Source organism: Protopterus annectens, chromosome 11.part0, assembly GCF_019279795.1.
Source record: "Protopterus annectens isolate FY-2018-M chromosome 11.part0, PAN1.0, whole genome shotgun sequence".
In the NCBI taxonomy this organism is placed as follows: Eukaryota; Metazoa; Chordata; order Ceratodontiformes; family Protopteridae; genus Protopterus; species Protopterus annectens.
In genome coordinates, this window is record NC_056745.1 from 104,713,358 (window position 1) to 104,725,642 (window position 12,285).

Genomic DNA, 12,285 nt, shown 5'->3' on the forward strand with positions numbered 1-12,285 from the left:
TGTAGCTTGCTACAGATCCCCCACCATGCCCCAGGATTCCCACTCCTCTTTTCTTGATATACTGGAAAATATTAGGGTTCAACTAAACACCCTAATAATATGCAGTTTCAACTACCCCACCATTAACTGTGAAAACTACTCATCTACCAACTCCTTCACTCAACACTTTCTGGAATTCATAAATTCCAATGCCCTGGATTAACTTATCCACACCCCCACCAGGGGCAACAATATCCTAGACCTAGTCATTACCAACATGAGTAACCGGTGTTCCACACCTGAAGTCAACTCCTCATTGGTCAGATCTGACCATAAGCAAATCACCCTAGATATCCACACCCTGCCCCCACCCACCATTAAGGAAACCATAGTAAAAAATTTCTCCAAAGCCAACTTCATGCTTCTTAAGACAGAAGTGGCAAACTTCATGACACCCATGCAGATGGACAATACAATACTGCTGAATCCTACAGAAATGCACTCTATAAGCAGTTACACGAGTGCATGAATTGTGCTATCCCAAACAGAACCAAGACACTATCCTCCAAAAAAAGAAAGCCAATCTGGTGGCTCCCTGCCATAAACAAACTCTACAACAGAAGGAAGAAACTGTTGCAAAAGAGAGTAAAATCCCATGAGTGGAGGAGCTCCCTGGTCAGCCTCAGTAAGAAGCTGAGATCCCTTATAAGATCCTCCAAAGCTAGTTACGAAAACAAAATCGCCACTGATTCTAAGGGCAACCACAAAGCATTCTATAGCTATGTCAAGAATCTCAATGGCAACACCCAGATCTGCTCTGAGTTACAGCACAACAGCACAAAAATTATAGAACCAACTGATATTGCCAACATCCTAGCAGATAGGTTCAGTGCTAACTTTACTCCCCCTCTCACCCCCTAAAGGGCCTATATCTATACAGGAAGAATGCAGAGTCCCTGTAATCACATCTATGCAGGTAAAAGCTGCACCCTCTAAAACCAAAAACACAGCATCCATGGGACCAGACAAAATCCCAGGCTGTGTTTTACAGGACCTTTAGAACGAACTGGCTCCCCACCTAAGCACGATGTTCAATCATAATCTCATGTCAGGCTTTATGCCCACTGAAGGGTGCACAACAGTTATTCCACTCCACAAAGGGGGAGCCACCACTGATCCTGGGAGCTATCGCCCTATTAGCCTGATGAGCCTGGTCTGCAAGGCAATGGAACATATCATCATGGAACTCATAAACAAAAACATTGATAACCTCCAAACTCTGGACCCCACCCAGTTCGGGTTTGTGAAAGGCAGCTTATGCCTTCTGAACCTGATCGACTTTTTTGAGGCAGTCACCAAAGCCGTAGACAAGGGTAAGGTGGTTCATACAGCCTATCTTGACCTCGCTAAGGCTTTCAACACCATCCCCCATTCTGGAATTATAGCTAAACTCACTAAACTAGGTATAAATACCTACATCACAGGATAGGTTGCCAACTGGCTCACTGATAGAAGCCACACTGTAAAAGTTGCAGACTCCAAATCTGACTTCAAATCAGTGACAAGTGGACTACCACAGGGTTCAGTCCTGGAACCTCTCCTGTTTGGTATCTACTTCTCTGAAGTACAGGCTAACACAGAAGGCCTCTGGCTAATGAAGTTCACAGATGACTGCAAACTAGGAGCCATAGTCGAGTCCCCAAACGATGTGGACATCCTACAGAAGGGCCTCACTTAGACAGATGCCTGGTGTCAGAGGCATGGCCTCAAGCTCAATGCCAAAAAGTGCATTGTCATCCCCTTTGGTAAAAACTCTGTACCCATGAACTACCACATAAACGGCAGTCTACTTAATGCCGAATGTGTGATAAGAGACCTTGGTACCCAGGTGGACAGTAGTCTCTCCTTTGATAATCACATTACCACAGTAGTCAGGAAATCCTTCTATGTGGCTCACCTCATCACAAAAGGGTTCTCATCCAGGAAGAAAGAGGTCATTGTTCCCCTCTACTCGGCACTCATTAGCCCCATTATAGAGTACAATGCCCCTTTTGGAATGTACCTCACAAGACATCTGCAGCAGCTGGAAAGGCCACAGAAGTACCTCACAAAGAGGATTACTGACCTCAACAGATTCCCTACACTGACCATCTCAAAAAATTCCAGCTTTACTCTGTAGCATATTGCCTACTCCGAGGAGATCTCTGCCTAACATATAAAGCTATGTTAAACCCAGAGCTGTTGGACATGCTACACCTAAAGACATCCCAATCCCTCTGAGCTACACACTTTAGGGACCTAAACCTTGTCACCACAATAAACAGGACATACTGGAGGGATAGACTCCTGTCCCAGAGACTTTCCCTACTCTGGAACACAGTACCTATCTATACCAAACAAAGTTCCTCATTAGCACTCTTTAAGAAAAATCTTGATGATTGGATGGGAAATAGGAAATTCACCCCGGGGATCACCTCTGTGGCTCTGCTCGACAGTAGCATAGGAAAATAACTTTCTTGGGTGGCCTAATCCAGGGAACCTTGTTGGTTAGGCTTATTTAGGCCCTTGGGCCGATAGCCTAGTACCTACCTATGAACCTATGAACCTATGTAATCCTCCAAGTCATGCAACCAAATTAGCAGCTTCAGTGGATCATTGTCTCATGCTGTTGCAATCGAACTGACAACCACCGTTACCATCTCCTGGACAGCAGTTGTGGAATTGTTCCTCAGTAGCCATTTTATTAGTGTTACAGGGTTAGGTGGGCATCTCTCACAAGCAGTACAGGGACAAGAAGCATGCATAATCCCTCTCTCTCCCTCAAGCTTTATTTCTGTCTCTCACTGTAGGACACTTTCCTGAGCAGCAAGTGGTAACAGGTGCACTCATTTTGTAGTGACTTTTTTGTGCTCCAGTATAACTCTTAACAGCACAAATACTGCTACTTCAGCATCATAGACTACAGTTATGGAAAATTTATGTTGTGGAATCCCATCTAGTTGGTAACAGCAGGTTGAGCCAGGATTTAAGAGAAAAGGTTTAAATTGAAGGTTTATACCCACATTATCCACCAGTGTGCAGGCTTAAGTAGCTGACATGTTTCTTAATTATAAAACCAGTAGTATTTTATATAACCTAAAATAAAAAAAAGTTTAATTTTAGCAGAAACAAGATTATCTGTGGTGTAATTTGAAAATATTTCAACAGAACCTTTAACAGTTAAGGAGCTGAAGAAAAGCAAATTTATCACAAAGTATCTGATTGTAGTTCACAAGCACCAGGCCTTCAAGTGGCATATAATCCTTGGAAAAATATCTTTTCTGAAGAGCTAATTTTCTGGATTTCTGGCTCTTCCATCATATTCTGGACTCCTTGAGATCACCTTGACTTTTCTATGTCTTATTAGGGTTATCGAAACCTAGCTTTATGTACATCACTTTCTGACATCTTGCATAATTGTCACCAATTATTAACATTTCTTTTAAAAGGGTATGTATCTCTTGTCCACAAGTGATCGCCAAACATTAATGCAGTACATTACAACAACCCTTTCCATTCTAGAGCAGCCCTTAGCATAATATGTTGGTGAGAACCACCACACAGTTTTTAAGATATGTATTCACCAAACAGTTTTCAATGTTAGTTTCTTGTCCTTGGAGGTGCATTTGGTTATAGATGTCTTGGTAAGCAAGTAAGCTAGTCAAACGTTTAAACACAGACTGTCTAGAGAACAAAAAAACAAAAGGAAAGTAGTTACATTAAATATATCACTCTCATAGAGATTTATATATTATAGTATAAGAAAATTCTCCTGTAAGAACACACACACACACACACACACACACACACACACACACACACACACACACACACACACACACACACACTCATATAAATTTTATAATAACTAAGCTACATGGAGTTGCATGTCATGTGGTACATATTCTTACACATTCCTTCTAGATTTCATTCTGAAAAGAGTACACAGAGGCTAGTTTCTTACTCAGTGTCTCTCTTGAGCAGTAAGTATTCTACCAAGCGTTCATATACTACACCATCTCCCGAACAAGCGGCACCTTTTATCTTGCTAAATGGATTCCTGTTTCACAAATTATGGTGTCTCTGTGAGGAAGATGATTGTAGCTACTCGTTGAGAATTGTCAACATTATGTCTTGGCTCTGGAAGAACTAGTGATCTATAAAATAGATTCTGGCTATCTAGAAAAGAAAATATAACAAATTCAGACTCATAAAGGCCACCAGAAAGGGAAAAGTGGCAAATTCAAACAGACAATAAGGAAGGACTGTGAACCAGTTCCTACAAACCAAGTCCTGGCATTGAATCAATGGTTAAATAACGATTTTGTTTTTCGGACCCCTGAACCTAACCGGTCTGGGGATCTTTGTCAACAACTGGATGATTTTGATTATAAACTTATGAAGTTCAAGAAACTACAATTGGATAATTCGTACTTAACTGAATGTATTAGAAGAAAACAGGTACTGAAAGGGTTAAGGCTCTGGCAGTACCCTAGGGGTTTAGAGAATAATTCTCCTCTTCATCAAGAATTACTTTGTTTTTTTGATAGGGTTGGCTGTGAATTGCTGGAAATCATGGTTCGTTACAATATTAACTGCTGGACAAACTTAATAACAAACTATCTCAATTGGATGAGACTATTAAAGGGCATGCTAACTATGATAATATGAGATCTGACTATGCCCGTCTCTTTAATAGTACTGACCAGCATATCCAGAAGACTGGAGCTAATAAGAATAAGAAGATACAGAGGGACAATATTGATTTTACTAAAGGGTTAGCCTATCCTGCTCCACCAATGTCTCAGACTTGGGGTAGGAAACATAATAATACTATCCCAGCTGGCTTTCCTTTCCATTGGGAGCAAGCACACACAGTCCACTTTTCAGCTCCTGACACACAGGATCAACCAAATTCAAACTATAATTCCAATAATCCACCATTGAGACATTCTGAACGTATAAAAGGAAGACAGGGAAATAGTCAACAGATCAACCAATCACAAGCCCAAGATTTTTACACACCTCCAAATGGGAACCAGTGGAACTTCTCAAATCTGGGCCAGCATTTTCAGAACAATCCTCCAGCAGTGAACAATTCATGGATGGCTTTTCAATGAACACACTAAATTTAGAGCCGGCTAATGAAGCTACCATTTCTCAGGAAACTGGTCTGCACATCATTTCTAATATTGAAGGAGATTTCCATATTTATAATTTTTCACGAACAAATATAGACACCGCAGTGGCAGATCTTCTTTCTAAGGGTATAACATTTGTTCCCGGTCGAAGGGCTAATGGGCCGAATACTTTAGTTGATTTAAAAATGTTCACACATAAATTGAATCTATCTTTAGTATTTGGTAATGCTGGCTCACATGGGATGTCTTGTCATATTTCTAACACATATAACCCCCCCTTCTCTACATCCCATATTAGCCCTGTTTGAGAAAATGTGCGAACTGGATTTTAGGAACTTGTTTGAGCATGGACGATATTACAATATGGATAATTTAATGGAAAGTGAGCATGAACTTTTGAAATTTATAAAGGGACAGAAAATACATATTATGTCACCGGACAAAGGGGGTGGTTTGGTAATAATGGACTTGTTTGATTACAACAATAGGATGCATGCTTTATTGGATGATACTGCCTATGAAATTATTTCTAGGAATGAGTTGAATGATGCTTACAGGAAAATTTATGGACAGTTAAATGCTATGTTTATTGAGCAGTGTTATTACTCTACAGATGTTTAATTATTTCAATATGACAGCTGCTGTTTTGCCAGGCATTTTTTGGTGTGCCTAAAATGCATAAGGTTATTACCAACCCCCCCCCCCCTGTGGCCAATAATAGATGGTAGGAATTCTATAACCTCTGCATGTGCTAAGTTTTTGGACATGAGGCTTAAAACATTTGTTAATTCAGAATGGCACATTTGTAAGGATTCCTGTGGCTTCTTCAGAAGTATTAATGAGCTGAAATATGACCCAGATTACAACTTAGCTACCATCAACGTAAAAACTTCTATACAGTTATTCCACAGGTAGAGGGAATACAATGGATCTCAGAGTTTTTGCATGAAAAAGGTGTACTCCAACATGACATTAATCTTTAAGAAGAACTTTTTGAAATTGTTCTTAGTAACAATTTGTTTAGCTTTGAGGGGAAATTGTACTTACAAAAGAGTGGAATAGCTATTGGTTCTCCATGTGCGGCAGTATTTGCCAATTTATTTACGGCAGCATGGAAACATAAATTTATCTTTAATAGTACTTTTTCAAATAATATCCAATTATATTTATGTTATTTGGATGATTTATTTACAGTATGGAAAGGTGATGAGAATCAGTTCAATGAATTTATGGAATATATTAATGGTATGACCAGTTTTTTTAAATTTAGTAATGATTTTAGTATGGAAGGGATATCCTACTTGGATGTAAGGCTGGAAAAGGATCATACTGAAGGGAGGTTTATATCAAAAATGTTTAGGAAAAAAATATACTCGAACAGCTTCTTACATTATTCCAGTGCACACCCTAGTCATCAGAAAAGATCGGTGGTTAAGAGCCAGCTCATACCAGCTGCCAGAACAATCACTTTGGAAGAGCATTTTTTACAGGAATGCAATTTTTAGTGTCAGTGTTTGAAAGGAGAGGTTATCCCCTCATTTGCTTACAGAATTAAGGAACAAGGTTGTTTCTAAAAGGGACATGGGGTATTTCCGTCCTATTTTAGGTTTCACCCAGATTATGGGCAGAGAACCTGTTGTTGATATTACAACTGCTGATGGGACAAATACCTCTAGTTCACCATCAATGGGTAATGTTTAGTTCATTACTCAATTTTACATAGATTGTGGGGGTATATGCAGAATTTTATCCAGGATTTAGACTATTTTAATGGAAAAAGACCATTTTAGGGATCACTTTGAATCTACTCCAAGAGTAGTTTTTAGGAGAGGAATCAATTTTAAATCTATCTTGGAAAGGACTAGTAGGACAACTCTGACTAGACACCCACAAATGGTCAGATGTGGATGCTGCCCATGGTGTTCCAAGGTTAATATTGGTAACACATTTGTTGGGGATGGAAAAAAGTACTGCATTAGGCATACATTTAATTGTAAGTCTATGGGGATAGTTTATATAGCTAATTGCCAACATTGCCCATGTTATTATATCAGTAAAACTGACTGTAGACTTAGAGGCAGAATTTACGAACATGAATATGCCATTAGAAAGTGATTAGAGGTTAACTCATTGGCAAACACTGTCAACTATTTCCAAGCCATAATTGTAAATACATGGCTATAGATAGTGTCAACTTAGGATCAAGAGGGGGACCCATCAGTTTGCTGTTAGAGAAAAGAGAACTTTTATGGCAGCTGAAACTTAATGCCTTTAGGTTGCCAGGATTAAATGAAGTTTGCTCCATTTCTTGCCTTTTAAAGTTGAAAGCATTGGGTAGATGAGAGTTTAATATTTTTTATTAATTTTTATTTAAATATTATCTTTATTATATTACTAATTTAGTGAAGCAACATGAGCATATGGTTTTAATGCTTATTTAATTTTATCATGGCTGTGTCTTTAATGCCTTTTGGGGAGGATTAATTTGCTGCTGAGTTGATTAAATTTGATTGGATTATTGTTATATAAAATAGTGAGTTTTTAACTTGAATTTATCTGAAGAAGTTCATGGTTTATGGACGAAAGCATCATGCTAATAAAGTGTTGTATTGCATTTCTTTGATGTGGTGCCTGGTTTTCAGTGAGGTTATTTGAGCTTTTTGTTGTTTTATTTCACAGTTTGTTTTTAGTTTTCAGTTTGTTAGACAACAAGGGAAACACATAACTGTAGATATGCGCTACAGCCCAAGGATGCATTGGAAATGAAGATGACCTGGGGAGTAAGACGTGTGACAATAACGTAAGGCTGTTTGGTCTATAAGAAACAAATGAAGGTGCTGACCCAGAAAATTATGTAATAGGCAGTTTGGGTGAATCCTGGTCCTAGAATTTATTTTATTTTATTTTTATTTTACATTTGTTACCAGGATGGTCCACTGGGCTGTAAAAGAGCCCCTTTTCAGTGGAGGCAAAGGGAGAAAAGCTCCACATTAACAAGAACAAACAATCAAGTATCACAATTAAATACAGCATAGGTACACATGTTGATAAACATAAAACTAGTAACAGTGCCAAAGTATATTTACAACTTATGGAGACATGCTCCACATTCACAAAAGCTTGCAATTAAAATGTCTGTGGTAGATGCAGCATAGGTAGCATGTCAATACCAAAAATGTCAATGTACAATGTCTGGCAGAGGTACAACTTAGTAAGCATAGCTAGAATTTCCATGACCAGGTAAAAGAAGTTCAACTAGAAAGGGAATGATCCATTTTACATCCATTTGGGTCTAGCAAATGATTAGCAAGGCATTTGCTAGTAAACAGTAGTAGTAGTAGTACAGAATAGAGGAGACATGCAATATGAAATGATAGGGGAGGGAAAACTGGCAGTGTGAGTCTAAATGGATACAATGTGAGCTTTAGAGTAGTACTGCAGTGGTGTGTAGTAACAGACTAGAAATAGTACCGTAGAACAGGTATATGAAACTGTGGAAGCTTGTCGGTAATAAGCAGGGAAAGACGGGAGAGGGATCTAGGAAGGTATAGTGCGTGGGACAGAAAAAAAGGAGATACAGGGTGAAAAGCTATTAAATTCATAATGGCTAATTTGAGAAAAAGAGGGTGAAAATGGCGCTAGGAGAGGAAAGGTAGATCATCCAGGGTTGGTACAGGAACAGGGCCATTTGTTGGTGAGGTGTTCTTTCAGTAGTGTTTTAAGCTTTAATGTGTTGTTGGTATTGATAATTGTTTGGGGTATGGAGTTCTAGATTTTGGATATCTTGTTTGATATAAGGAAGTTGCCATAGTAACTGTTGGATTTCATTACTTCTAGAAGAAGTTTGTTGGTTATTCTTAGATCATTTGCTACTGTAGGGCTGGATAAGGTTTTTATAGAGATGGGCAATTGCTAGAAAGATAAAAATCATTGTGTGTGAAATTTAGCTGGTTGAAGGTTAGTAGGTTTGGTAGTTCCAGCCATTTTAGTTGGTGCAGTGAGTTGCAGTGGTGTGATTTGTTAGGGAGGCCAGTGGCAAATATTTTGGTGTTGCAAGATTCCAGCTTATTTAAGTCTATTTTCTTAAGAATAGTGAATATAGGTGAGGCATACAGGAATGGAGGAGAGTAAATTTGTATTGGCTATGGATTTTCTGATGGTGTTAGTGAGGAAAGGTTTGACTGTATAGAGTGAGCCTAGTCTGGTGTGTACCTTTTTGATAGTACTAGCTAGATGTTTATCAAATCCAAGATTGTTGTCGATGGTAACACCAAAGAGTTTGGTGTATTCACCAGGCTCTATTTTAGTGTTATTAGTGGAGCAGACGATGAAGGCTGGATGTAGACAGTGTGTTTTTTTGTCAGTGAAGAGCATGAGTTTATTTTTATTAAGATTAAGGATAAGTTGGGAGTCAGAGAGGAATTTTTGAATGTCAAGGAAGGCTTTTTGGGTGATTTGTAGGACTTCTAGAAAAGAGTGAGCTGAGCATATAAGGGAGGAGTCATTTGCATATTGGACTATGTCTGCATGTTTGGAAGCTGAGTGGAGTTTGCTGGTAAAAATGATGAATAGCAGTGGTCCAGGTATGGACCCTTGTGGTATACTGACAGAGACAGGCAGTAGAGGGGAGAGATCATCTTACCACTTTACTGCCTGTTGTCTGTCAGAGTCAGAGAGGTAGCTTTGAAACCAGTAAAGGGCTGTTTCAGAAACATTTAAGGAGGCTTGTTCATTGAGCAGTTTCTGATGTGAAACAGTATCAAAAGCTTTAGACATATCAAGAAAAATTATAGGATCATAGGAAGTTACTAGGCTAATGACCCTAGGGTTCCTACAAACCTAGCCAAGTTTTACTCTTATTTTCATGATCAGCACCTATTACCCCTGTCCAAGAGGGACATAGGTGGAACCTCTGGGGTGAATTTATGGTTACTTACCAATCGTCCATATTGTGTTTGAAGAGGGTCAATGAGGTGCTCTGTTTGACATGAAGTGGGAGTCTGTTACAAAGGTGTGGTAACCTCTGGGAGGCAAATCTGTCCCTCCAGCAGGTTCTATTACTGTCACATACCAGGTTAAGGCCATTAGAGCAATTAACCCGTGTACCATTTGACTTATGGATATGCAGCATTTCCAATGGGTGGCGCAGTGGTGCAGTGGTTAACCCTGTTGCCTCACAGCAAGAGGTTCTCCAGTTCAATTCTCGGCTGGGGTGTCTTCTGTGCTGAGTTTGCATGTTCTCCCTGCATTCACGTGGGTTTCCTCTGGGTACTCCGGTTTCCTCCCACATTCTAAAGACATGTTTCTGGAGCATTCCTTCCTGGGCCTCCACTGAAAACAGGATCTGTGGAACCTAGTCGGACTTTCTCGGTCAACAAATGTTAAATAAATAAAAAATAAATAAAAAATAAAGCAAGGTTAAAGATTGCCTTATATGCAAGGCAGAGATCACCTCTGAGAAGTCTGTATGAAACAGAATAAAGTGACAGTGATTTCAGATGATCTTCATAGGACAGATGCTGAAGACGTTGAATTTTCCTTCTGAGGAACCTTTGTGGTCTCTCCAATTGCTGCTGGTGCTTGGAAAGGTACATACCAAAAGGGCATTGTACTCAATAATTGGCTTGATGAGGGAAGAGTATAGAGTGGTTATAACTTTGTTTTTTCTGGAGACATTGCCCTTACTTATGAGATGGAAGCAAGTTGTCTAGAATTTAGGATTTAGTTGATTGAGCTGGTAAAGCTGACATGTGTGGTGGTGCTGTATTTGAGTCTGCAATTGTGCTGGGATCTGGATAGGAGGTTATTTTTGTTAGGTAATCGAGTGGTTTTGAGTGGATGCATTTTTCAAGGATTTTTAATATGGGGGAAGTACAGCTATTGGATGGTAGTTTGTGAAATCTGTGGATGTACCATCCTTGTGCAGAGGGATGATGTAAGAGACTTTCCACAACTTAAGGATATACTGTTCTGTTATAGATCTATTAATTAGGATTGATATCTGGTAGGAGATGGTGGCTGATGTCATTTTGAGGAATTCATTGAGGAGCTAGTCAGCTGCAAATGATGATGGCTTTAATTTGGACAGGAGTTTCTTTATGATATTGGTTTGGGTTGGTTTTATAGTAAAGAAGTTAAAGTTGCCTATTGTGTGTGCAGACATGGATAATGGAGCAACAGATTCAGTTTTTAAAAGTGATAGGGTAGAATTAATAAAATGAGAGTTGAACTGGTATGCAATGTTTATGGTAGTTACTTTTTGTGGATGGGGTTGGAATAGTGCTATGACTTAGTTTTAGTACAAGGTTGATGGCTTTCCAAAATTTCTGGAGGTTATTGTGGTATTTATCTTGCATTTTTGTATGGTAAGTTTTTTGTCTTGTCTAATTAGTTTTTTTTGCAAGATTGTGCATTTGGTGATATTTAAGGAAAATTTACTAATTTTTTTGTCTCTTGGTATTGGGTCCAGGTTTTGTCTCTTTGTTTTAGGGGCTTTATGGTATTGTTGGTGAGCCATGGGGTATCTTTAGACTTTATGCAGATTTTTCTAAGGGGGGGCAGGGCTATTTAGGATTTGGTTGAATTTGTCATTACAATATTGTACAGCTTAGTCTAGGGGAAGGTGTTTTAGTGGGTACCAGTTACAGTTTTGTAGGAGGGTATTAAAGGCTTCTTGAGAAAAAAATGTTTTTGCTGCAAATGTATTTGTAGACAATGTTATTTCGGGTGATGGTGTGCTGCCTATATAAGTAAGTGGGTAGGTGGCTGCTTAGGTTGCTAGAGTGACAACTGTGTTGAGGGTAGAGAAAGGGTTTGTTGGTGAGAACACAGTCTAGTATTGATTGTTGATTACTGTGTTTGTCCACCCTTGTGGGGGATTGTATCAGTTGGGAGAAGCCATATAGGTTTACAAAATTGGTGGGATTGTTGGAGGAGATGGTTGCCCAGTTGAGGTTAGCCAACCATTATAATGGTTTCCTGAGTGCATGTTGTTGAACACCAGAGAAAAAGCTCTTCAATGGTAGTAGAGTTGTTTCTGGGAGAATGTAAATGCCTATAATAATGCTGTGTTTGTTGTGGTTTATTTGAAGATGGAGATTAGAATTTCACTATTATGGGGTTAGGT